This window comes from Arachis ipaensis, chromosome B5, assembly GCF_059453495.1.
Source record: "Arachis ipaensis isolate K30076 ecotype BB chromosome B5, ASM5945349v1, whole genome shotgun sequence".
Classification (NCBI taxonomy): Eukaryota; Viridiplantae; Streptophyta; class Magnoliopsida; order Fabales; family Fabaceae; genus Arachis; species Arachis ipaensis.
In genome coordinates, this window is record NC_142440.1 from 26776866 (window position 1) to 26783359 (window position 6494).

Consider the following 6494-nt stretch of genomic DNA (forward strand, 5'->3'; position numbering starts at 1 on the left):
AATAGTTTGACCAATTCAATCACCGGTTCGATTTTTACAACTACGCTCTAAAGCTTATGCTTGATTTTTATGGTCACAATTTCAATATTTACATTCCATTTCTAGGAAGTTCTCTTGGGAAGAACTATATGTCTATAACGTTTTCAATTTCAGCTTCTGACGTTTGATACGAGTATCAAATTTTCGTAATATAAAGAGTTCATCTATGACTTAATAATTATTAATTTATATTTTTAAATATTAGAATATTAAATTTAATTTCATGTATTTTTATTTTGTTTATTTAGTTACTAGATTGAATTTTATGTTAGTGTGCTTAGAAGTTTTTTATTTTATTTTAAATTAATAAGAAGTTATAAATACCTCTTAAATTATTGTAGTTATCATAGAGATATTAGAGTTGTGAAAACTCTCCTTTTTTAATTTTGTGATAAAATCATGGTGTGAACAAGTGAAGTTGATTAAGTCATTCTCTTCTTACATCGGAGAATTGGTTAGAAGGTTGAGTGAGTCCCTTCGATTCAATTTCCAAACTATGGTGTTGACAAGTTAAGTTGAGTGAGTCCCTTTTTTAATTTGTTGCATCAAAAAATCTATTCTTATTTTTATTATATAAAATTTGATATCTAAGTTCTTCTATATTAAGGTTCTGCAAACCGATTCGAACCAGCCGGTCGAACCGTGAACCGATAGAAATAGTGAATTGGTCAAATGCCAAAATCGAGAGATTCAGAAACCACCGTTGGACCGTCAAACCGGCCAAGAACAGGTCGGTCAAACCAAATCGGGACCTAGCCGATTTTTTGAATTTTGCTCAAGACACCGCCACTTGGCTTAGACTTAGAGGAACCCTAACCAACCCTAACCAAAATGCGCAGGCGCAGTAGTGCATCACCCATTCACCTTCGTCTATCGCTCTCTGACAGTCTCATTCAGCCACTCTCCTTCTCCCTCCTCTCGTTGAGCTCCTCCCTCACTTCCGTCCAGTCACCACCCTGCTATCACCGCCGTCGCAACTTCAAACTTTGAAGCCACCGTCACAACTTCCTTTCCCTCCATCGCGCAACCACGTTCGAACTTCGAAGCCACCGTCGCCACTGCAACTGGTCTCGCCTCCTGCCTCCGTCGCACAGCCATTGTTCCGTCGGCGCCAGCTCCCTGTCCGCCTCTTGCTCAATCTGCTCTGTTCTAGCTTCTAGGTATTAAACTTTTTTGTAACTAGAGTTGACTAATTGTTGAATAATTATTATTAGTTAATCTGTGAATCTTGCTATTATTACTAAGTTGAATAATTGTTGAATAATTTTAGTTAAGCTGTGAACCTTGCTGTTGTTACCAGGTTGAATAATTATTAAATAATTTTGACTGTTGAGATTACTGGGTTGGAGTAGGTTGCTGTGATATTGTTATTGGATTGTATTGTTATTGGATTGCTGGTAATTTTTAGGTATGGATGAGAGTATTAACCAAGAAATACTTAGGAATTATAATGCAGAGAATAATTCGGCTTCGAATCCTATTACTTCGAATGAAGCTTCTCTTCCTCCTGAATCTAACGATAGTCAATCACAAACTTCTAATGTTCGGAAAAAAACTGATCCAACTTGGAGATATGTTGCTTTACAAGTAATAAACGGAAAATCCTATTACCAATGCTTTTTTTGTCTGAGTACTTTTGGAGGAGAAAAATTAATAGAATGAAGAAGCATTTGGAAAAGATAGGTGAAGATATTAAAAAGTGTTCTAAAGTTCCTTATGATGTAGAAAAATAAATGGAAGGTTTATTGAAAGAAATTCAAAAAAGTAAAACTAGTAAAAGAAAAGTAAGTTTTACTGAAGAATGTAGTGATGAGATTGACGATGCAATGACGAAGCAATAGCACAAGAAAAATAACAAACTCCAAGTCCGTTACCATCTAAGCAAGTGATTGGAGGTGATCCAAAAAAGAAAGCAAAAATAATTATTCCTTCTATGTTTGCACCAAAATCAACTCCGGGAGGTCAACCAAGTATGAAAAGTGTATTTCAAAACAAAGAGGCGCTTCATGAGGTAGATAAGTAAGTGGCTAGATGGCTTTTGGATTGTAGAATTTCTTTCAATGTGGTTATGTCACCATTTTTTCAAGATATGTTGGATGGTATTTCTAGCATTGGGCCTAGTTATAATGGTCCTTCTTATGATAAGTTGAGAGTTCACTTGATAACCAATCTCCAAAGAAAGTGTCAAATAGTTGTTGATAGCTATAGGACTACTTGAAAAGAAACTGGATGTACCCTCATGGATGATGGTTGGACAGATCAAAGGCAAAGAACGTTGATTAATTTTTTGGTTTATTGTTCGAAAGGATTGTACTGCTCATTGCTTGAATCTTATTCTAAAAGATATAAGTAACATGCCGCATATTTCTAACCTTGCATCATGTGCTTCGAAGATTACAGTGTTTGTGTATAATCATAAGGTGTTTGACGTTAGAATTTTTGCCAGTAAAGAATTTCATAAAAACAGTCGCGTTGTAGATATAGTCTCTAAACCGACAGAAATCCCTTCGAACAAACGTTTGGTTGTCACAAGTAACAAACCCCTTTGAAATTGATAACCGAGTATTCAAACCTCGGGTCATCTTCTCAAGGAATTGCAGGGAGGTATGTTCTTATTATTGGTTATGAGTTTGTAAATTGGGGTTTAGGAAGTAAGGTGGGAATATGTTATATGACAAATAAAATAAAATAATAATAATAAAATAGACTCTTGGCAAGGTATGAGAAATTGGAAGTCCAGATTTAGTTATCCTTATCAACAATAATGAAAGTTGAATCTTAATTTCACTTAGTTAACCTTTGCTATAACAAGGGAAGGTCAAGCGACTAATTAGTTAGATCTTTGAATCCTAGTTAATTCCTAAGAAAAGATTGGGATTATTGAAGATCAATTCAATTGGCAAGATAACAATTAACAATTATGCTGTTGAATTGGATAACTCCTGAGTTACTGATTTCTTAACCAAAACCAAAAGAAAAAGAGTAAATCTACTGGAATAAAAATGTCTTCAGATGGGAAGCAGTAATCATGTAAATAAAAGAAAGCAGTCATGAATTGAAATACCTCAAATAATATTAATTAAGAAAATTATATGTAACATGGAAGAGTTCATAAACTATATAAAAATAAAGAACCTGGGATTGAGAGTCACTCCTAAAACTAAGAGAAGTCCTAAATCCTAATCCTAAGAGAGAGAGAGAGAGAGGAGAGAACCTCTCTCTCTAAAACTACGTCTAAAACATAAAAAGTGAATTATGAGAGCCGCCTCATGAATGGATGCATTCTTCCACTTTATAGCCTCTAATCTGTGTTTTCTGGGCCGAGAACTGGGTCAGAAACAGCCCAGAATTCGCTGGTCTCGAATTCAACCACGCTGGATTTCCGTCACTGCGACGCGACCGTATGAAGCACGCGGTCGCGTCGCCTAGCATCAGGGAAACTATAGCATATTATATATCAAATCGAAGCCCCGGACGTTAGCTTTCTAACGCAACTGAAACCGCATCGTTTGGACCTCTGTAGCTAAAGTTATAGCCGTTTGAGTGCAAAGAGGTCAGGCTGGACAGCTTAGCAGTTTCTCCAACTTCTTGTATTCCTTCCACTTTTGCATGCTTCCTTTCCATCCTCTGAGCCATTCCTGCCCTGTAATCTCTGAAATCACTTAACACACATATCAATGCATCTAATGGTAATAAGAGAGGATTAATAATAAGCAAATATAAGATCAAAGAAGCATGTTTTCAATCAAAACACATAATTAGGAAGGAAATATAAAACCATGCAAATAGTATGAATAAGTGGGTAAAGAGTTAATAAAAACCACTCAATTGAGCACAAGATAAACCATAAAATAGTGGTTTATCAACCTCCCCACACTTAAACATTAGCATGTCCTCATGCTAAGCTCAAGAGAAACTATAAAGATGAAGAGGAATGGTGGAATGTATGAAATGCAACCTATGAATGCAACTAAATGCAAAATGTTTCTACCTACTTGGTTAAAAATAAACAAATATTTCAAGAACAAATATGAACTGGATTTCACTAATTCAAATCATAAAAATGAAACACAAATCGACTTGCACGAAGAAAATAGCTTATGAAAGCAGGGAACAAGGAATTGAGCATCGAACCCTTACTGGTAGTGTATACACTCTAATCACTCAGGTGTTTAAGGTTCGATCTCTCAATTCTCTACTAACCTTGCTTTTTAAGGCTTGCTCTTCATCTAACAATCAACAAAAATTTAATGCACAAATACACATATCAAGAGGTCTTTTAAGGGTTGTAATGGGGTTAGGGTCAAGGTAGGATTGTATTTGGTCAAGTGGACTAAAATCTGAATCCTTAATTAATCTTAAACTTTCCACCTAACTTTAGACAATCCATGTAATCATAATACCACATCTAACTATCCATTAACCATGTTTTCCACATATTCATGCATTCTAATTTCAAGTACAACTCATATGCATTGCTTTCACCACTTACTTTGGGGCATTTTATCCCCTTTTATTATTTGCTCTTTTCTTTTCTTTTTCTCCTTTATTATTTTTTTAATATTATTTTTTTTATTTTTCTCAATGCATATGATTAAAGTATTGAATGCATGAACATATTCTCAACATTCTTTCACATTTTCAGAAAATTCTAACATACTCAATTCTCAAACCAAATGTTTCCAAACCCACTTTTCCCCACACTTAATTCATGAGCACTCTCACTAGTCTAAGCTAACCAATGATTCAAATTAAGGATATTATTGTTTTCCGCTTAGAGTTAATGATGTGCTAAAGTAAAGAACAAAGGGGTATAATAGGCTGAAATTGGTTTGCAAGGGATAATGAAGGGTTAAGGCCATATGGGTATGTAAGCTCAGTGAAACAAAGGCCTCAATCATATAAGTGCATGCATACATCAAACCATGGAAATATAGAATTAAGCAAGACAAAGATCACAATTTTAGAGAGAAAAATACACACTAAAACAAAATTTTTAGTTGATAAAATGCAACCAATTCAAATAGGCTCAAAAATCTCACAGGTTTTGTGTGTTCGAGTTCTAAACCATGTTCCAGTATAATATCTCTTCAAACAAGTGTAACATTAAATTTTATTCAAATTAGTGAAATTCTCTAAAAGGTTTCTTGAAAAAGAAAATATTACTTTAACCAAGTCGTAAAATATGCACAAAAATCAAACAAACATGCAAATGCAACAACTAACTACAAAGAAAATTTAAACATTGGTGTTTGAGATAGGAAGGTACTAACCTGTAACACCCTACCATACAGAGTCTTATGCTTAAGTCATAATTCAGAGATGGCAAGGTATTACGACCTCTAAAACAAAAATTTAGTACGTATAGTAGTATGAATAATTGAATATAACTAGGAGCCTTTGTAGAAAAAGGGGGTAAACGAAAACCGTAACTCGAAAGCGCAACACTCCGATCGATAACGTAATGAACAGGGATAAGCTAACGCGAGATTATATATATACAAAAGAGTGTCAAAAACGGGAATATCAAGACTCAAAATTCGGTTGCGAAGATAACCGATCCGAGCATGCAATATATACATATAATAAAATAAAGAAACCCCAAAGAAAACCCAAAGGGACACAAATACAGAAAACCTATTCTCTAAAATCCCCTCTAGAAGGAGTCATCACAGTTTGTATTATTTAATGGAGATAAAAGTATCTACGCAAAACATATAAACCAAAACAGAGCCCCCAAGGACAAAGATCTTCGCTAATCCGGAAGTTTCCAGCATTCCTCAACGAGAAGCCTCGCGTCCTGCATCTGAAAACCACAAAATCCGCATGGGTGAGAACCAGAGGTCCCCAGCATGGTAACAGCTTCCACATATATAATACATAATAATAGAGGAAAGCCGAAGGCAATGCTAGAACTTCCTCCAGATAATATCAAAGCTTATAAACAAGCTAAACCGTAAGTGGCAACTGACTAAAGATTCTTCAGTCTAACTAATACTTCCCTTTCCAATTCCTTCAGACCTCCCAACTACCAGCAGGAGTATAAAAAAGCAAACACAGTTATATCAGACAAGAGATTTACAAATAGGAACAGATAAGGCATTTAGACAATTAGCAAGTAATATGCAGTCAAATAGGCAATCTCAAACAATTCATATAGTATGCATATGATGAATGCCTGTCCCTAGTAGCTGATGATATCATCTGTCGGTTATAGAGCCAACCCGATAAGTCCTGGTATCTAACCATTGGACTGTCCCTCTGTCGCGCATCCCCAACTCGAGTTATACTCATCATAAACTTGATCATAATCATGATCCATATCCATCACCCTCACTGGTGAATATTTACGGGGGCGAGCTCATCCGGGCCTTTCACAGTGCCCGGCCACACTTACGATATAGGGTCAAAAGAGCTTCGAGTCTCAACCTAGAGCACGTGGTGGCTAGCCACTG